Source organism: Nannospalax galili, unplaced genomic scaffold (genome assembly GCF_000622305.1).
Source record: "Nannospalax galili isolate Female #2095 unplaced genomic scaffold, S.galili_v1.0 scaffold875, whole genome shotgun sequence".
Lineage (NCBI taxonomy): Eukaryota > Metazoa > Chordata > Mammalia > Rodentia > Spalacidae > Nannospalax > Nannospalax galili.
This window is the reverse complement of record NW_008337059.1, coordinates 681,133-703,595: the sequence shown is the minus strand read 5'-3', so window position 1 is coordinate 703,595 and position 22,463 is coordinate 681,133. Positions and strand designations below refer to the sequence as shown.

The following is a 22,463-nucleotide window of genomic DNA, read 5'->3' as shown; positions in this document are numbered from 1 at the left end:
TGGAGAGATGGCTCAGCGGTTAAGAGCACTGACTGCTCTTGCAGAGGGCCCGGGTTCGATTCCCAGCACCCACATTGTGGCTATGAACCGTCCTTAAGTCTAGTTCCAAGGGAATCCGAAGTCCTCTTCTGACCTCCGCGGCACTGCACCGCACGGGTGCACTCACATACATGCAGGCAATACATTCATACACATAAAATAAAAAATAAAGTACTTTTAAAAATGAAAGAAAATTAAGTCCTGAATCATTCAAAGAGTTTTGAGCCAAATATAAGTGAAAAGGCTAAAAGTAATTATTAATAAAACAAAAGTAATTAGAACTGAGTAAACTAAAGTAGCCCCCTTACCATAAGGAATATCGTGAAGGAAAAAATTAAAAATAGGATTAAAGTGTGAGTTTATACGTTGATGTCAGAATCATACGAACTGACACACACAAGGTCACAGGGCGTAGATGGAAAGCAATGGAGTGCCCCACCTGAATTCACAACAGTCTGGCCTTCTTGGCTAACGGTTACAGAATCCCTGAATGTTGCACTCAGAAAGCGCCATCGAGGCGCCTCAAGAGACGTTTTCCCAAGGTCATGTTCTTCATGTGTCAGGGTTGAGCGCACCACGGGACCTTCCGATTATCTGCAGGTCTGTGCACTTTTACTTCTTGGCTTGCTTCCTCAGTCTTGTTCTATTTAGCTATCTCGTTGTGAAAGATAATAGCCTGTAGAGGGTTCAGTCTTCCAAGTCAATTACACTGTAGTGTGCCCCACTAAGAAAGGCTTATGCAGGTGCCTGAACAGAGACAGGAAATCTAGATTCTTCCACTCAGCTACTGGCAAACTCCATTCCCCTTCGGTGGAATTTTATTGAAATTATAAGGATGACTAAAATCCTAGAAGTCAAAGAGGGTTCACTAAATGGCTTTTGAAGAAATAAAAGGTTTCCAGGGCTGACATAGCATTGCTAGTGTGAAGAGATCTAAGAGACAAAGGCATTTAGAGGAAAAGGAGAGGAAAGAGAATCAGGAAGGAAAGGAAAAGGGCAAGCAGCCAGACATAGCTCATTGGAAACATCGGAAAGCCAGCTGGAACTGGCTAGTAACAGAGGAAGTAAAGAGGTGGGAAGTTGGCTGGAAATTTCCATGAGAAAGCATTTTTCTTTTCTCCATTCGTCCAATAAATATGTTCTGTCTGCTCACTATGTGTGTTTATAACTGTACCAAGCCTGGAGGGAGTACTTACTCACAACATTAAAATTCAGTCCAAAGTCATCAAAAGCTTATAATCTATTTGGGGGGGGGCACTTGAGTACACAGCATTCAGGGAGCACTTGCTGTATGCTTGGCACTGTGCTCGATTTAGATATACAAAGATGTGTGAGGCAGCCCCTGCATCCCAAAATTCACATTCTAGAGAACTGTGAAGCTACAGAAACATGAGAAGCAAAATAACAGCCCCGTAGCAATTCCAAATTCTCTAGCAGCCATGTTAGAAAGATAAAAATGACTAAAAATCTTAGTAATATGCTTTATTTAACCTAATATATCCAAAGTATTGTTTCAACATGTAATTAATCCCAAAATGGAAATATTTCATACTTCACATTCTTTTTCCTACTCTTCCCAAGTCTGAGATCCATTGTATATTTGTGTGTTACAATTCCCTCTAGTCACATTTCAAGTGTTCAACAGCCTCAAATGGCTAACGGCTGTCTTGTTAGAACAGATTTAGAGTCATACTTCTCAAACTTCTATTTGAGGTTGGTTGGTTGGTCGGTTGGTTGGTTGGTTGGTTGGTTTCTAAACAGGGTCTTACCCTAGCCCAGGCTGACTTGGAATTCACTCTGTAGCCTAGGCTGTCCAGGAACTTACAGTAATCCTCCTATCTCAGCCTCCCAAGTGCTAGCATTGCAGGTGAGCCACCACGCCTTGCTCAGGCTTCTTTTGATAACACTAAATGTGCGCATCTCTAAAGTTTCTGGTATATATCATTGCTGCTCCTGCCCACTTTCAATCTTTTCTCAAGGAGACATTTCATCTCCATTTCACTGCTTTCTGTGACCCAATCAGTTAGTAGTCTTTAATTTGCTGACTAGAAATTCTATGCCTTTCCAAAGTACATGTGGCTTTCTTTCCTATAAGGCCTGATGTGCAGCTACCCATTGCCCCCGCCACTATCAGTCACATACACAATACCTATCAGAACTGTCACTAAATCTAAAGATGAATCAAATGAAAATGTAAATAGTAATAGATGAAGAACTCAGCTAAAGGAAAAAAAGACTGCCTCTATAATCAGTCATGATCTTATGCCAAATGCTATGTGTTGGGACAAAAAACTGCTCGGTAGGCCAGAACAGTGAGGTAAGTTATTGAGCAATGGGACTTCAAATAGTAATGCACACTAAATAAAAATTAATTTGCATTTGTCCTATAAAATACGAATTTGGGTAAGTTGTGGCTTAAAATACACTTTAAGCACTTTTCTGAAACTGAAGTTGAAGATATGATTCAGACATTTCAATCCCCAGAACCATCAAAAAAGAAAAAAAATTGAAGATTATTTACCCAGTCCTAAAATAAGTCTTGGGGAAAGGAAGAGAAAGATTTTGAACTTTTATAAAAGTGGAGAGTTATTTGTATAGATTAGTGCATCTCTCAACTCTCACCAGATAAACTATGTGCAGCACAGACTCACACAGAGACTCACAGCTGGTCACCATGCAGAGAATAAAAGACTGCAAAGTGCTGAGCCCTGAATCAGCCGGCCATGGTGGCACACACCTTTAATCCCAGCACTCCTGGAGGCAGAAGCAGGCAGATCTCTCTGAGTTCAAGGCCAGCGTGGTCTATATAGTGAGTTCCAGGCTAGCTGGGGCTACAGGTAAGATCCTGTCTCAAAAAGACCAAAAAGGGAAAAAAAAAAAAAAAAAAAAAAGACACCTAGATCAAACTCTTGCTTCTCTGCCAAGGCTCAGAGATCACTGTGAAACAGGGGTGGAAAGATTGTAAGAGCCAGAGGTGGTGGATGACTAAAAGGAAACAGTTTTTTCCAGACAACAGGGCAGTTACTCATATGAACTCACAGCAGTTGTGACAACGTGTACAAGACCTACACAAGTTCAAGCTAGACAAACTTCCAACCTGAAGGGAGAGGAGGTGGGTAAGAAGCCCCAACTCTAGCTGAGGAATTATTAACAACTGATAGCTGCTTGGAGAGGGAGAGTCAATTTTCTTTAAGGGTGTCATGCTGAGTAGGTTGGCCAGGCTTCAGGGGATGGACTCACATCAAAGGGCATTTGGGGACACAAATTAGACCCAATAGGCCTGAAGAAATAATAATAGAAGACATGAAATTGGGCAGGGGTAGTAAGGGAGTGCAGATAGGAGAGGGTATGATCAAAATATATTGTAGGAAATTCTCAAAGATTCAATAAAAATATTGAAGAAAAAAGTAAAGAATGTAGTCAATTAAGAATCGTGCTCAAGTGAAAAAACAACTTTGTTTTTACAGCTGTCAATTTTAAAAAGAAAACACAGACAAGGGAAAAGTGTTGTATTTTTAACTCTTAAACCAATTTTAAACAGTATACAGGCACAGAATTACTAAAAATCACAAAAGCAGAACATTACATTTTAATCAATAATATAGCAATTAAAACCTCAGTCCCAGATTATAACCAATTAGAAGACAGAAAAGAAAGGAACATAAGTGCAAAACAGGCCCTACAGATGAAGGTATTATCTTACTCTCTCAGCCCAACCCCTGGTTATTCCTGTGTCTTTCCAAGCTTAGCCAACATCCTTGGACAAATGCCTGGGCAAACTCATGTACAAGTCCAACACTGATGGACAAGACTAACACTCAAATCCAAACCAGGGTCAGATTTCTTCCTCAATCTTTTTAAAAAATATTTTATTATGATTATTTTGTATTTTATGTATATGAATGTATTACCTACATGTATGTAAGTGCACATATGTATGTGTGTGTGTATTGAACACAAGGCATCAAGCATATTAAGAACATGCTTTGGGAGGCTGGAGAGATGTCTCAGCAGTTAAGAATACTAGCTGTTCTTGCAGAGGACCCAGGTTCAAATCCCAGCATCCACATGGCACTTAACAACCATCTGTAACTCCAGTTCCAGGGTAATCCAATGCCATCCTCTGCCCTCTGCAGTCATTGCATGACATGGGTGCACTTACCTACATGCAGCCAATATACTCATACACATAAAAATAAAAATAATAAAATATTTTTAAGAATATGCTTTGACATCTCTATACACTTCCAATCCAGCTTATATGTCCTTTTTCTGTGGTACTAGCATGCAAAACAAGGGTCCTGTCTGTGTTTTGCCCCACCCTTTTAGCATATCTCTTATTTATTCATTTTAGTTGGGAATTCAGGAAAGTTTTCTCTGCACCTCGGCCTGGCCTTGTGTTCACCATGCCTCTGCCTCTGACTCCCAAGAAGTAGGATTACATGTCGCTCTAAGTCCTCTTCTGTTCCAGGCTCATGCTCTGGAAGTGTCCAGCACTGGGCTACTTGCAGGTCCCTCTGCAGCACTGTACTGTACACTAGATCATATGATGTGAATTACATAATAAGCATTTCCTAAGGACACCAAAAAAAAGACCTTTTTTTATATAATTCCCAAAATCTTTACAATAAGGTACTCAAATTTTTAGTTTAAACAAGAAACAACTACAGTTTAGTCACAGTTTTGCTAAAGAACCCAATGGAAACCTTATTTATAATAAATAACAATAATAATGCAGCAAGGTAGAGCAGATAAATGATTGGTTGGTTGTATAATTAAGGACTTAAATACTGAAAACCTTGAAACAAATTTAATCACCTCATGAAAGATCTGTCCTCTTCTGTAAGATGGGGATATAAATAAATCCTACAACTAATATGAAGATCAAATAAGATGGTTCAGGTAAAAATAAATTGGAAGGCAATTTGACATAATTTCCCAGTTTTAGGTGTGGGCCAAGATAGTACTTATGTTATTCTACTGGGAATAGAACTTCAAAAGCTTGTTCACATAGTCTTCCAAAAGACTTTTTCTAAAAAACATAGACCTCTGGACACTATTGTTTCCATAGTCTGAAGCAGACAAACATTACCACTTAGAGCTAAATCTGAAAAAATGGCAAAAATTATACTTAAAGCCATCAAAAATCTGCAAATCAATAAGCAATATAAGAAACAAAATTTTGGAGAGCAGAGAACCCTTTATAGGTGTTTTTCAAAGCATTTGCTATTTCTTAATACAAGCTGGTTGCTGAGATCTGGAATTAGGCCAAACTACTATAGGTTAGAGAACAAACAAAACATTTGAAAGTGTTTACCTGACAGGAGAGACAAAACAGGAGCTATAACAAACCTCAAAATAAACTTCCCCCACGACATTTTTTCTGAAATCTAAAGGTAAGTCAAAACTTCAGAAAAGTAAAGTAGAAGTTTCTAGAATCTATTGATACTTGGGATACAAGCTTTTAGAGCCTTAAATGAGGTAGACAAGTGAGAAAACCCTGGAGATTAATACTAACATCTACTACCACATTTTTCTTTATGATATTTGTCAACACAGGCACCTTGAAGCCAAGAATCCAGACTTGTCAGAAGGAAAATAAACCATTAGTCTTGCCAGCTGTATAAGAGCTGAGAGACCCAGACCCCTGGCCATTTCCTCGAGATACTTGTGACAAGCTGGGCACAGTACAGAATGCCAGTAGTCCCAGCTGCTTAGGAGGCTGAGGCAAAAGGATTCCTTGAGAGACCAAGGGTTCAAAGCTACTGAGTAAGATTATATCTCAATATATTTCAAGTATTAATACAGTATTAAACATGTTATTTCCAACCTAGCTCACCAGAATTCCAGTGTTAAGAATTCCTGGTTTGGGGGCTGGAGAGATGGCTCAGTGGTTACAAGCATGTATTATTGCTCTTAAAAAAAAAAAAAAAAGAACCCTGAGTTTGATTCCCAGCACCCCTATTAAGCAGCTCACAACTGTCTGTAACTCCAGCTCCTGGGGATCAAAAGCCTCTGGCCTCCATGGGCACTGGCATTCGGGTGCACAAAACCACTCAGACATATACATGTACACATAATTAAAATAATAAGATAAATCTTTTTTTAAAAAGTACCAGAGTATGGGGCGCACATCTTTAATCCCAGCACTTGGGAGGCAGAGGCAGGTGAAGCTCTGTGAGACTGAGGCCAGTCCAGTCTACATAGGGAGTTTCAGGCTGGCTGGGGCTACAGGGAGACCCTGTCTAAAGTAAAAAAAGAGAGAGAGAATCCTGGGTAGGGCCCAGCAAGATGCTAAAGGTGCATGTTTACTGTCACACCTGATGGACTGAGTTCCATTCCTGTGACCCACAAGGTAGAGAGAGAGAACTGACTCTTGAAAGTTGTTCTCTGACCTCCATATGCACGCACATGTAGACACTCATATAAAATAAACTAGCCAGGTGCAGTGGTACATGCCTTTAATCCCAGCACCCAGGAGGCAGAGGCAGAGACCCAGGTCAGCCTGGTCTACAAAGCAAGTACCAGATCAGCTGGGTTTACAGGGAGACCCTGTCTTAAAAAGAAGGAGGAGGAGGAAGGGGGGGAGGAGGAGGAAGGGGGGAGAGGAGGGGGAGGAGGAGGAGGAGGAGGGAGGAGGGAGGAGGAAGGAGGAAGGAGGAGGAGGGAGGAGGAAGGGGGAAGGAGGAAGAAGAAGGAGGAAGGAGGAAAAGGAAAAGAGAATTACTGGTTTAGTGGAAGGACAGAGGGAAGGAGAAAAGCAGCCACTAGTAGAAGGGGAATTGGAGGAACAGGAAGGACAGGTAGAAGGAATGGAATGAGGGAAGCAAACAAAATTCATTTCAATCTGTGCTCAGACTGCGGAAAAAAGCTTGGCAACTCACTGCCAGAGCTGTGGTTATTTCCATGGTGATTGTATTAACAGTTTATAACTAGGCCCCTCAGCTGAGTCCTTCCCTTTCTTCTATCCTCAATTCCATAAAGGGCCTGCTTGCAGCAAGGCAGGTGCAAAGGGAACCAGTAGGTCACTGGGTCTTCCCAAGTGGCAAGTAGAAACCTGCTATCTTCACACCCATACCTGAAACCCTATTGCTCTCAGGCACCAGCCCCTATGTCCTGGGATGCTACTTCCACATCTATCCCTCTTGGGAGTCTTCAAAGGAGACTGATACTCACCCACCTGCTCAAACGCCACCTGCTACTCTCTGTCCTCCATCCAGGACGTTGGTCCTTGAGGGTTCCACTCAGAGGACCTCAAGGCGCTTCCCCCATGCTGGAACAGGAAAGCGATGCCCTCGGGGGCCCTCAGTCTCTCTTGCTTGGAGGCTGAGCTTTCTCACGCCCTCGGGTACTAGTTCTTGGTTTCCTCAGTTTCTTCGTGGAAGAGCCTAGCCAGGCCACCACAGTCGTTCTGCCCTGGGGACTGCTCTCCTCCGGGGCCTCCTTCAGGGCACCCCGCTTTGTTGATTGTCAAGCCTGCCAGTTCTAGTCACAGGAAGTCAGTGCAGACACAGAGCACGTGCAGGAGAGCGCTGCCAATGATGACCTGAGCGGGAACCACCCCCCTCCCCCTCCAGGCTTTCCTATTCCTGCCGGAAGTTCCGGAAATCAAACCGTATGGCCTGTGGGGAGTTCCGCTAGGTGCGGGGTTAGCTGCCCTCCGGATTCACCCCGCACGTGTCTCTACCACTGACCTCAGAGTTGGCCCCACAGCCCAAACCCTGTCACACCAGCAAGGCATGACAGAGGGGACCCTAGGAGCAAAGCAGCACCAGCTTCAACCTGGTGCCTCCGACAGAAAGGCTTTGGAGGGGCTGGAGAGATGACTCAGCAGTTAAAAGTACTGGTTGCTCTTGCAGAGGAACCCCCTCCCATTCGGTTCCCAGCACCCACATGCCCGCCAGCACCCATCCATAAGTCCAGTTCCAGAGGACCATTTGCTCCATTGTCTGCTCCTCAGACCCTGGACAACTCATACTATCCCGATAAACTATGGCACTAGCACTCATCTTCTGTGTATCATGTGCTAGTTACAGAACTTAGCCTCTTTGCCCTTGAGCTTCCCCACAGCTTGCCTATGACAGATATAATTATAGTTCTACTGCATAGGTCTTCTGAGTTGATTCATGAGAACCACTGAATAGGGTTGGGAATACTGTAAGAATGCAATCTGTATCAACTTACGCCACATGCTAAGTATTGGAATCAGGAATGAGTAAGACAGGAAAGATCTTTTCTCGGCTAGATTTTATACTCTAATGGAGAAAAGTAAAGAAGTAACCTTGAGAATTAGGCATTGTGATAATACCATAATCAGGATGATGGAATGGGACTGGGGACTTTATTTTTTAACTTCAATAGAATGGTTTTATTAAACATGAATACATTTATTTTATGCAAAATGCAGTAACGTTTCTTCTCCTCTGCCCTGTGAGACTATCACTCCAGAACCTCATGTTCACATAAACCCACTTTCAGCCACAGGAAGGGGAAGTAAAGAAAGTGCAATTCTGAAAATATAGCCACAGGCTGATCATGGTAGCACACACCTTTAATCCCAGCACTTGAGGCCAACCTGGTCCACACAGGGAGTTCCAGGCCAGCTGGGGCTACAGGGGAAACCCTGTCTCAAAAAAGAAAAAAAGCCACAGATCTAAAGTAGGAAACAAACAAAAACTAGACAGAAGGAGGTAGCTCCTTGGCTGTCTGCCCACAGGCCCAGTACTGCTCATCATCAACAGGAAACAGTTCTGCTGTGCTGTAGTGCTCCTTCATCCTTTCCATCCTGGGGTCCACACTGTCTTACTTCCAACTTCTGTTAAGAAACCCCACCCTGATTTACTTCCTTGTCAATGTCTCTCTCCTTTTGAACTTCTAAGTAACAAAACAGAAGGGCAGTGAGTTTCAGTTGGGACCTTCTATAGAGGGAACCTTTCTACAAGTCATAGGCCAAATGCACAGCTGCAGACAACAGAGTCTGAAAATAGGTCCAGCTGGAAATATCTCCACACCAATGAGACTCAATCACTCTGCATCTGTGGATTTAAAGTCATCATCATCCACAGTAGAGTAAATGTGCCCCTCGTTGCTCAGGAAATCTACTACTTGCTTGATTGAGGCTACAGCCTTGTGTTGGAGCTGTTTCTTCAATCCTGAAAGTTCAATCCTTCAGGTCTTGGGCAAGCCTTAATGGAATTCAGCACCTGGTTTGGGGCCACAGTGAGACCATTTGCTGGCATGAAGTTATTCCCACTGAAGTTTCCTGAATCACTTATTCCTGGGTTGCTGAGAGATGTTCTCCCTGTTGGTGGCTGGTTGCTAGATTTGCTCGGCATCATGAATGCATTGACTACTTCAAGAATATGTGCAGTGAACTCATTCATAGCTTCCGGAGGAATAATCTTGAAGGTTACCAGGCTCTTTTTGTTCTGAGGTGGCCAGCCACTTTCACATATGTGTCTAGAGGAAATGCAGTTTTTTCACCACTGGCATCATCTGTGTCAGCCCACTGGCGAACATGCATGGATACAGCTGTTATATCATCTATTTTGTAAATAATGCCTTCTCTGCATGTCTGATTATTCCCACAATAGTGATCTGTGAAATCTCAACATTCCCAATTTTGAAAACTTCATCAGTCAGAGTAGCAGAAAGCAGCTAAGATGGTACAGGGCACAATGTGCTGGGCTTGGGCTCAGGATCTCTTCTCTGCCTGAGATGGGGTTTGGCCCCAAAGACCCCCAGGGACTGCATGTAGCCAACTGCTCCACCAAAGCTATGCTGCCCACCATAGCTTTCACATCATCATCCTGGCTCCTCAGGCTGCTCTGTCCTGTGCGCTCCATGAAGTCCTCAGAAGCCGGGACTACAGACTTAAAAAGAGAGTCACTAGGCAGGCAAGGGGCAAAAACTGCCCTTTATATCCCTCTGACCAAATTAGTATAGGCCTCAAAGTAGGTTGACTAAGCTCCAGGGGACTATGAGCATCTCTCAAAATGTCCTGTAACTATGGTGAGTCACCTGTCCTCTTGATCAAGGAGGCCATGGAGACCCCACCAAATGGACTTGAACCAGTGTCCAGTCTACAAAGAGGAGGGTCAACACAGAGGAAACATTTCCTCCAGGCTTCCAAGTGAAGCCAGCCATGGTTGAGTAGGACCTTTCACTTATCTTCACATAGATGGAACTGGCAGAAGAAAGGAGTCAGGAGCTCCTCCCAAACCCATGTGACCCCTGAGGAACAGATCTTCAAATGACCTTAAGTGTAAAAATAGATTTATTTGGGCCAACCCTATGGTCTTAAACACTCAAAAGGAAAGTGTAACCAAAGAGTAAAGTGATCAGTATATTTCTTTAAGAGTTCAAGGGATTACACTTCTCAGACATTAGGCAAAAGTCCATATAAAAAAAGTTATTTAGACAATTATTTCTCATTGATGATTTTATTCTGAACCAGAAAGTGCTGCTCAGATCTAAGACTTCAAATCTTGGGGGCGGGAGGGAGACTATGGGAGGGTGCCTCAACAAATAAAAAATGAGTTATATTTGAGGAAGAAGCATAAAAATTTGGTCCATGTTAATTAGTAGAGGTGAAACACATTACATTGAAATCTACCAGATGATTTTATATCCATGCTCAGGTGGATCTCAGATAGTAACCGACTATGACTAGTAATAATCAGATACATAGAGATTAAAGAAGCATGTGCAAACATCTAAGTGTTAGTAGCATTAAAAATGAGTTTTTCTGTATGAAACAGTATATTTTTAAATGAAATGGAGATCTTTTATAAAGGTTAAAACCTCATTCAATTTTATATCTTATAGGGTTTATACTGAGTACAATATTGTATAACTGTATTAATTCAACTGTGAACGTAAAAATTTACAGCCATTTTTGAAAGAGATGTATCCTTTCTCTGGAGTGTGTTACTCAATATGTTAAAGCTGTAATGAAATGCTTCTTCTAATCACGTGGTTATTAAATAAATGATTTAAAAAATACAGTATGTAAAACAAATTTTTTAAAAAAGAGAGTCACTGAAGGAAGAAAGGTGAGAAGGAGTCAATAATGCAGGATGCTGGAGAAGTAAGTAGTAAGTACAAAGACCAAAGGCTGGAAGAAGCCTGGAGTGTTCTAGCAACAGAAAGGAGGCTGGCAGGGCTGAAGATTGGTAAGCTTGGGCGTGGGGTGGTAGATGCTAAAGTCAAGATTTACGCAAAGGCCACATTCAACAGAACCTTCTAAGTCCCTGACACAAGGATAGATTTATTCTAAATGCCACAGTAAGCCATTGAAGTTTTTGAAGAGATAAATAATATTATCAAGTCTGTGTTTTAAGAACCTTTCTAGACCACTTCCTGTTCCCATCCCCTCTCCTTTGGCATTGGACTTGTCCCTCTGAGACTGCTTTAGAGTACCTGACTTGCCCCTGGGGGTGAGTTGCCCAAATCCTGCCACACACATCCCCCCTGCTTTGGGACCTTCTCTGGTCCCTCCCACTGTGCCAGGGCTTGAACTTTCCTGCTGGCTAGTAAGGGCTAGCCCATTCTATTCCCATCCCCTCTCCTTGGTCCGTAGCCCCATCCTGTTGAGGCTGTAGGAGTGTGCCTAACTAGTCAGAGTTCCTTCAAAGTAGCCAGGGTTCCTTCACCTTCCTAGAGAGCTCCTGAGTAGGCTGCCCGGATCCCATTGGTCCCTCCAACATAAAATCAAAAAAAGAGAACCTGAAGCCCAGACAACTAATTTTTCATACCCAATCAGAAAGCAACTAAACAACATCAATAATACAGACAGAATCAAACTTCAGCTTAACAAAGGCAGGCTTGAGTTTCATGCTAGAATCACGAGCAACAAAAGAAATCTACATGCCAAACCACAACAAAACAACAATAATATGAAAAACCAAAATAATAAGTCCCCACCAAACATTATCAGCCCTATAGAAGAGTTCTACAATGGAAATTTCCTAGAGGAAACCCAGGACACAGAATTTAAAAGAACAATCATAAACATGATCAAAGAAATCAACAAATTTAAAGAGCATACAAACAGCTCAAGAACTCTAAGAGAACAGTGACAAACTTCTGATGGAAGCTCAAGAAAATATAAATATATGGCTGAGTGAAATGACAAAGACAATTTAGGATTTGAAAAGTAAATTCATGGGGCTGGAGAGATGGCTCAGCAGCTAAGAACACTGACTGTTCTTGCAGAAGACCTGGGTTTGAATCCCAGCACCCACAAGGCAGCTAACAACTGTCCATAACTCCAGTTCCAGGGGATCTGACAGCCTCTTCTGTCTTCTGTGAGCACTGCATGACACTGGTGCACTTATCTACATGCAGGCAATACACACATACACATAAAATAAAAATAATAAATATTTTTTTAAAGTGAATTCGCGAAAGAGAGAGAAATATTGAAAACATGCTGAAATGAAGAAGAAATTGAAAAACTCAATAAGCCAATTTTAAGTGACAGGAGAAGCCTCACTAGCAGAATGAATGAAATGAAAAATGGAGTATGAAGATGGAATAATAAAGTTGAAGAATTGGACCACTCAGGCAAAGATTACAAATAAAACTTTTAAACACAGAAATGGAATATTCAGGAAGTATGGGACACCATGAAAACACCAAATCTATGCATCATAGGCAGAGAGGAAGGAGAAGAATCCCAGATTAATACCATTGACTGGATCTTCCACAGGACTATAGAAGAAATTTTCCCTAAATTAAAGAAAGATATGCCTATACAGATACAAGAAGCACACAGAACACCAAATAGACAGGACCATAACAGAAACTTCCCATAGCATACCATAGTAAAAACAGTTTAATACACAGAACAAAGAGGGAACATTGAAAGCTACAAGAGAAAAACAAGTCACATATAAAGGAAACCCCAACAGAATTACAGCTGACTTTTCAGTGTAAACTATGAAAGCCAGAAGAGCCTGGACCAAAGTATTCCCAGTTCTAAATAATCACAGATGCCAACCCAGAATACTTCACCCGGTAACACTGTCTATCATAGTTGAAGGGGAAAGAAAAATCTTCCATGACAAGACTAGGCTGAAAGAATTCATCTCCACCAAACCAAGCCTACAAAGAATACTCAAAGCAATACAAAGGGCTGAAGAAAGGAATGACTATACACAAGACACAGGTGAAGTAATACAGACTCAGAAGAACAAACAATGTATGTTCTCTCTCATTAGCAGATCTTGGCACCAAATCCTTATATACAAGTATACCAGTCACCCTCATCAAAGAAGTTTCTTTTGCAACAGACAGAGCTCTGCCACTGGTCACACACAGAGAATAAGTGTCTGTGAGAAGCCCAAGTGACACATCAGCAATGGAACCTCTATACCTAAGGCTCACGGAACATAGTGGAACAAGTGGTAGAGAGAATGCTAATGCTTCTCTCAACTCTCATCTGCGAATCTTCCACATGCAACAGAGGGTGATGAACACAGAAAGCCACAACTGGCCAAAGTGTAGAGAATAAGAGATAGCAGAGTGCATGTCCTTGGACAGGACTCTTACATTAAACCTCACTCACTCACAGCTCAAGGACCATTATGGAAGAGGGGGCAGAAAGATTGTAAGAGTAAGGATTGGTGCATGACCATAAGGCAACAGAGTCTTACAGGCTCCTGGGAACTTGCTCATATGAACTTACAGCAATGGTGACAGCATTCCCAAGACCCATGAAAATTCAATGAGATTAAAAAAAAACAGTATAGACCTGGGGAAACGGGCAGCAAGCCACAACCTTAGCCTTAGTTGCTCACTGCTGGGTGAAAGAGAGTTGATCGTCTTTAAGGGATGCTAGACAGGTTGAACAGGATCCAGTGGATGAACTCACACCACAAGACAGCTGACTATACAAACTTGGCTCAATAGGCTTTAATGTATATGACAAAATGCATGAAATCCTGTGGGTGGGCTATGAGGGAGTGCATATAGAGGAGATCTAAATATGATTAAAATGTATAAATTGAAAAAAAAAACTAGACATGAAGTTGGGTGAGCAGGGAGGTGGGACGATGGGGGGTGACTGTGACTAAAATACAATGTATAAAATTCATCTCTGGTTCATTAATCACTGATTCTATGCTGAATATGAAATGAAGAGCTTTTTTAAAATATTTTTAGCCATATATGCTAAGTACAGAGCTTCATCATTTCTTTTCCCCTCTGTCTCATTTCATATAAATGGGTGAGTCATATGAAGTAAATGCCTTTAATTGCTCTTTCTTCTTACCTCCAAATTCCCAAATGTTAATAGACACTGTTCTCCTAATGAAGTGTCCAAAACTAAAACCAGCATCCCAGGTGCTATCTGTCACCACAGCCAAACAGAAAGAGCCATTATCTCCCTGCTTTATGACAAGAGGCCAGTGTCCTATTTTTCTCACAATATTACACAGCAGTCATGTAGCTAATTTGCTGTTTAGCATCACCCTTGGGTCTTTATTGTCATTACTATTTTCCAGGTGTTGCCCTCCCCATAAAAAGTTTCCTTTCCAATAACTTTTCCCCAAGTACCTGTACTTGAATTTTTTCCAAGTTGAGTGTCATTCTCCGTCATATTTGCTAAATGTTTTACACTTCTTTGGCTTTTCCTGGGTTTTGCGGCATGTCTTCTTTTAGTCATCTGAAAATTTCATTAACTTGTTTGTGAACAGGATGTAGCTAGAAGGGAATTGTTGAGGGACCTATCTTCTGTTTGTTTATTAGTTAGGTAGTGGTTCTAGAAATGTCTAATATGAAGAAAGAAAAAAAAGGAAAAGAGGGTGGGAGGGAGAGAGGGAAGGGGAAAGAGGAGAAAAGAAAAGAGGGAATCCTACAATTTTAGGAATATGCAATTTACATGTTTTACAATCATGTAAAACAATATATGTAAATGAACAAAAATACAATATATAGCTAATATGTAGCATAGTATGAAATATTGTGTGTAGGGGCTGGAGAGATGACTCAGCAGTTGAGAGCACTGGATGTTCTTGCAGAGGACCCAGGTTCGCTTCCTAGCACCCACATGGCAGCTAACAACTCCAGTTCCAGGGAATCTGTCACTCTCTTCTGACCTCCTCAGGCATTGCATGACATGGGTGCACTTACATGCAGGCAATACACAGATGCACATAAAATAAAAATAATAACTAAAATATTTTAGCCGGGCATGGTGGTGCACATGCCTTTAATCACAGCACTCAGGAGGCAGAAGCAGATAGATCTCTGTGAGTTCACGGTCAGCCTAGTCTACATGGCGAGTTCTAGGCCAGTTGGGGCTACAGGGACACCCTGTCTCAAAAAGACAAAAAAAAATTTTAATAAAATAAAATATTTCCCGCCACTAGGTGTATATATCTTGACTAGCTAGGTATTTAATCATTATGTAGCTGAACTCAAGTACAATGGAAATTATAATAATACCTACTTCCAAGGATTTTTACTGAAAATTAAATGAGTTAGTTTATACCTAATACATAGTAAGCCTTCTGTAAGGATTACTTGTTATTACCATATTTCTAACTTTAAAAAAATTTATTCATATCTGCTCTCCCTGCCCCTCCACCCCCGCCATGTGCATGCATGCCACAGCACACATGTAAGGTCAGAAGACAACTTTAAGATGTCCATGCTCTCCTTCCACCATGTTGGTTCTGGAGCTCAAACTCAGTTCATCAGACTTGATAGCAAGCACTCTTACCTGCTGAGTCATTTAGCCAGTCCTATATTCCTAACTTTTAAAATTATAAGTGCTATATCAAGGAAATACAAAAAATCAAAAGTGCATGAAGATTCCATCTTACCCCAGTCAGAATGGTTATCATCAAGAAAACAAATTTAAAATGGTGGTGAGAATATTGGGCAGGAGGAGCTTATGTATTCCTGGTGGGAATTACATTATGGCTACATGGGATCTGGGTATATACCCGAAGGAATCTAAGTCAGCATATAACAAAGATACCCAAGCATCCCTGTTCACAACAGCCAAGATATAGAATCAGCCTAGATGTTCACCAACAGATGAATGAATAAATAACATGTGGCATATGCACAATGAAATATTATTTGTCTATAAAGAAGAAAAGAATTTATGATGTGAAAGTAAGCAAGCTAGGCTCAGAAAGACAAATATGTTTTTCTCATATGCAGAATCTATATTTAAATTTTAAATATACACATACAAACATACATACACTGTACACATGTGACATGAAAGAAGGTAGGGGAGTATTTAGGGGTCTGAGACGGAGGGAAGGGGGTGACCAGAAAGGTTAGTGGGGAGGTTAAATATGAATGATGTACAATAATACTCATGTATGCAAATATCATAATGAAATCCATGATCTATATGCAGATTTCTTTTGGTCTTTTTGAGACAGGGTCTCCCTGTAGCCCCAGCTGACCTGGAACTCGCTATGTAGACCAGGGTGGCCTTGAACTCACAGAGATCCACCTGCCTCTGCCTCCCAAGTGCTGGGATTAAAGGCATGCGCCACCACGCCCGGCTATATGCTGATTTTTTAAGACAATAAAAACAAATAAATTGTAGGCTTATGGGGGCCGAAGATGGCTCAGCACATAAAGATAAAACCTGGTGATCTGAGTTCAATCGATACAACTCAAATGGTGAAAGAAGAAAACTTATTCCTAACCTACACACACACACACACACACACACACACACACACACACACACACCATGGCATGCACTCATCCACCCCTGTATCATATACACAAAATTAATTTAAAAATTTTTAATTGTAAGCTCATAACTCAGACTCAATAGTCAGGTAGTGTTCACAAAATCATCTAATCATATTGTTGTCTCAACTATGGTACAGAATAAAAACCCAATACATGTTAACAGATTATATTATTAGGAATATTATTAATATATTTTCATAATTCTGAAAGTAGTATTAAAAGGGATAAAACACAGGAGACAATATATTTCATGTTCTTCTAAGGTATAAACTCTTCTATTTTCACTACATCTCATTTGGTAGATAATTTTCTAGACTCTTCTCTCCAGATGGGTCTAAAGTTATATATTCTCATGTATTTTGAACATCTCCTTAATTCAGTAAGTAAGTGATTTCTGTTCATGTCTGTCTTACTTAGAAGGATGGACGTCCAGCATGGCAAGAATGATGTCAACAGCGAGCTGAGGGCCTGGCACTTTGTCGGCATGTTTATTAGATGGATGAACAAGTAATTGGCATAAACTGAAGCATTCTAATAAGTATATTCTGAACAGCACATTTATGACATTAGAGGTAAATATTATTTCCTCTCTTTCTCTGAGAAGTGAGGAATTGCCATCTTATAAACTAGGAAGTGAGTGAGAATTTGGTTTCTGGGGAGCTATTTTTATCAGCTTTCTTAGGAGAATCACACTAGCTGAACCTGTCCCCAGGAATCCTTGCAGTTAGAGCAGAGCTCTGGAAACTCAGTACTTTTCCAGTCACCTCCTGTTCAGAAAAAGGAAAAGTACTCACTCTCAGTACTCAGAACTCAGATTATCTTCACCTAGGGTACATTAGCCCTTCCTCAATGACTCACAGAGGGGTGGAGATCTGAAATCTCACTTCACAGAAAAACCACTGATTTTCCTAAGCCTAACACTTGTTTGTAAGAGCTGATACAAACAAAATAGGATCATTTTTACTCTCTCTCTCTCTCCTCTCCTCTCCCTGTCTCTCTCTCTCCCTTTCCTTCTCTTCTTCTCATTATGCAATAACATCTACAAGGGGCTGGGGATGGAGTTCAGTGGAAAAACACATACACTGCCTGAAGTATAGATCTAGTACTGGAAAGAGAGAGAGAAGGGGTGGGGAGGGAGAGAGAATTTTTTGTTATGTTAGAAAAAAATACCCCGATATGTTGACAGAAGCAGACTAGAATTTTATATGTAATACTGGAAAATATGTAAGTATGTGGAGGGCTCATGTGTTTTTTATTTACCTATGTAGAAAACTTTTAAAGAATATGCCAAAGACCTCACATTTATCTGTTTTAGTTTATTTGTGCTCTTCTGTATTAAACTTTTATTTTCATGAGTACATAATCTGTTCTAGCCAGAAATTTAGGCTTTTAAATTTCTGATCCAATATTTCTGAAAGAACTTATTTTGGTGCTGCTCTATTCTGCAGGGTAGAAACAGCATCAACCTAGAGTTCCGAAAAGGTATTACCAGCCAGATCAAACAGAGAGTAAGTGTCTGTGAGATGCTTAAGCCTAAGTGACACAGCTTCAACGCAACCTCTACACACAGGATGAATGCATCTTTTTTAAATATGTTATTTTTATTTTTATGTGTATGAGTGTATTGCCTGCATGTATGTGAGTGCACCCATGTTGTGCAATGCCATGGAGGTCAGAAGAAGGTTTTAGATTCCCCTGGAACTGGAGTTAAGGGCGGTTTGAAGCTGCCATGTGCTGGGAATCGAACCTGGGTCCTCTGCAAGAGTAGTCAGTGCTCTGAGCCATCTCAGAGCATCTCTCCAGCCCCAATGACTGCATCTCTTAACTCTCACCTGAGAAGTTTCCTTATGCAGCAGAGGGTGATTAACACAAAAATCCACTATTAGTCAATGCACAGAGAACAAGAGGCCTCAGAGTACTTATCCCCGAAAAGAACACCTATTTCAAACCTCTGCCTCCCAAGGCTCAGGGATCACTGCAGAAAAGGGGGCAGAGAGATTGTAAGAGCCAGAGAGTGTGGATGACCACAAGCAAACACGTTTTCAGACAGCTGGTCAGTTACTCATACAAACTCACAGCAATGGTGACAGCATGCACAAGTCCCATGCAAGCTCAAACCAGACAAAAATCCCAGCCTAGACATGGGGAAGTGGGTAAGAAATCCCAACCTAACCTGAGGAACTTTTGGTATTTGGTATCTGCTGGGAGGGGGAGAGACTGTGTTACAGGGATAGGATTCTTGGTGAGCCCAGTGAATGAACTCACACTGAAAGGCATTTGGGGACACAAATTAGACTCTATAGGCCATTATTTTATACATTAAATTGGGCAGGGGGTAGTGGGGGAGGTGCAGAAAGGAGAGAGGATCTAAGTACCATCAAACTATATTGTATAAAAATCGCACAAATTCAATTAAAACATATTAAATGTTTTATCAATCATTTAACCGGATCTATAAAATGGATGTAATTATTTCTACCTCACAGGGCTCTTATGTGTATAAAATAAAACATGAATTTCCTTTGTAAATCTACAGCTTGAGTATTAGGTGACATTGTTGTGATGATAAAGTCCTTGACCCAACAGGTGCAAGAACCCTTAGTGTAACCAGTGTCTTCCTGCTGGAAGTTTAAGATTGGAAAGGGAAGGAAATTTGTCAGAGACAGGAGAGTTTTTAGTAAGTGCACAACTTGAAGACCATGTAGAGAGAAAAGCTTGGAAAATTACCCCCCCCCAATGAGATATAATAAAAAATAAAAGTTTATACATTTGAAGAATTGTAAAAAATATTTTGTCTTCTATTCCTTTTTAAAGCTACAAAAATGCATCAATACTCCTAATAACACAATCTGTTAACAGATATTCAGTTCTTAGGCTATTTCAAGGACGTCATCCCTCCCAGTCCTCATAACGGCTGAAAAAACTGAGGCTCTTATTGGTACTTTATGAAAACCATGTGAGTAATGGATAGAAGACTCCAATTAGAAGAGAGGTGAGAGGCTGAAGAGATGGATCAGCAGTTCAGAGCACTTATTGCTCTTGCAGAAGACTAGTTTCCTTCTCAGCATCCACATCTAGAGGCTCACAACCACCAATAATTCCAGTTTCACAGGATCTGATACCCTCTTCTGGCCTCCACCAGCACCTACAGCAATGGACACACACAACCACACACACACAACCACACACACACACAATTTTTTAAATAAAAATGAGATATTGTCTTTTTGAAACAGGGTCTCCCTGTAGCCCCAGCTGTCCTGGAACTCACTATGTAGACCAGGCTGGCCTTCAACTCACAGAGATCTGCCTGCCTCTGCCTCCCGAGTGCTGGGATTAAAGGCATGGGCCACCACACCAGGCTGTGGAAACTTTTTTTAAAAAGTCAAACTCATGGAAGCAGAACAGTGTTTATCAGGCGATACTGACAGGACTGACCTAAAAAGGGCAGAAGCTGGTCAATAGCTACAAAGTTACAGCTAATAGGCAGAAAAAGCGGGATGCTATACTGCCTCCAAAGTTGATAACAGTTAATGTACTGTCTCCAAATAGCTAAAAGAGGATTGTAAATGTTTTCACTTCTACAAACATATTGAGGTGGCAGATGCCAATGGCTTTAATGTGATCATTCCGTATGTACCAACTGTACCCCATTAATACATATATTTGACAATTAAAAATAAAATCAGGGTTGTAATAGACCATCTGTTTAGCAGTCTAGAGGCCCGAAGTTTAAGCTGAGGCATCAAAATAAAATAAAAACAAATTTTATTTTAAAATCTGACATCAGGGGCTTGGGAGATTGCTCCTTCAGTAAAGTGCTTGTAAGCACACACATGAAGACTTGAGTTTGATCTCCAGAACCACATAGAAAAAGTGAGATGGGGTCTCTTGTAATTCCAGTGCTGGGGAAGTGGAGACCGGTTTCTGGACCTGGCTAGTCAGCCTAGAACTGGACAAGCCACGCGCCAATGAAAAACTGTCTCAGAAAAATAAGATGGAACTACATGTGAGGCTCTTTCTGACCTTCACATGCACTGGTATACAAGGGCACCCACACACGTGTGCAGCCATACACATATAAACACATATGCACACACGTACACACACAAAATGTGACTTCAGTATAAACAAATATTTAATTAAATATAATACAGACCTGTGGTATATTCACTTGAGAAATGAAAACCAAAGACAAACATTTATAGTTCTTTGTTATAACTGTCCCAAAAGGGAAATGTTTCAAATGTTCCTTGACCAGATAAACAAATTGTGACATAGCCATATAATAAATTCTGCTCACCCACAAAGGGATGAATCATTGATAAACACAACTTGGAGGAATCTTAAGTATGTTGAGACGCAACGGCAGCTCACAAAGCCTACATACTTACCATGCATATGATACTCTGGGAAAGGAAACTACAGAAGAAAAGGAAGATGGACCCTCCCACCCCAAGGCTGGGGATGGAATCCAGGATCTTTTGTGTGCTAGACAAGCTAGCTACAAACCCCAGTGCCCCTGATGGAACTTTTTATTGTGATAAGTACATGAATATATATTCATCAAAATGTATTTAACAATTGCAAGGCCCAGTGGTGCAAACCTGCAATCCCAGCACTTGGGAGGTGGAGACCAGGAATATCGGGAGTTCAAGGTCATCCTCCGTTATATAGTGAGTTCAGCCTGGGCTACCTGAGTCCCTGGCTCAAAAAAAAAAAAAAAAAGAAACATAGTAATATAACAAAAGTTATATTACTAGTAAAGAGATGAGTATATAAAAATAAAGCAATCCTGGCAGATGGTGCCTACAAATAACACCAGAAATTCAGTGGAAAAAGTCTTCCAGATCTTTATGGTGAAAGAATAGATGTGTTCTTGATTGTAGTGGTGTGGCCACATAAACTGGCACCCAACAAAATGATATGAACTTTATACCAATGTCAATTTCCTGTTTCAGATAAGATGAAACTACTGGAAGGAACTGAGTGAAAATTAGGGGGACTTCTGTGTATTAGTTTTTGCAATTTACTAATCTATAATTTTGAAAAAAATCTCAATCAACCGTCAAAAGTCTAACCCTATTACATTTCTCTTGCATCCTCCACATTTGAAACCCAGTATTTATATGCACATGAATGTACATAAATTTATTCATGAATACTTTTATTTTTAATATTTCATTATGTATTTTACGTGTGTGAGTATATTGCTTGCATGTAGGTAGGTGGGTGCATCCACGTAGTGCAATGCCGGTGGAGGTCAGAAAAGGGCATAGGATCCCCTGGAACTGGAGTTACCAACAGTTGTTAGCGGCTACGAGTGTGCTGGGAAACCGGGTCCTCTGCAAGAGCAGCCAGGGTTCTTAACCGCTGAGCCATTGCTCTAGCCCCTCATGAATATTTTAAACAAAACAGTAATATATTGCAGTCGTTGTTCTGAACCTTGCTGTTACTTTAGAAACTTTTCCATATCACAAATACATTGGGTCGATCGCATTCTTCCAGTATTCTGCGTCATAATGGTATACATAAGGCATATCAACCTATTGCTAGGCACTGGGGACATAACAAGGAATTGAAATTAAGTAATTTGGACATTTTTTTACAATTCCAGTCATCTGGAATTGAGGCCCCAAATTTCCACATGTTCGGGACTAAAATCCAGAAGATAAATTTAAATGGAAGTAAGA

At 40.9% G+C, this 22,463-nt stretch overlaps 1 pseudogene; it reads right to left on the bottom strand.

Annotated features, from left to right (window-relative positions):
• Positions 1-9,063: 9,063 nt before the first annotated feature.
• On the bottom strand, positions 9,064-22,291 carry LOC103733232 (annotated as a pseudogene).
• Positions 22,292-22,463: the final 172 nt, after the last annotated feature.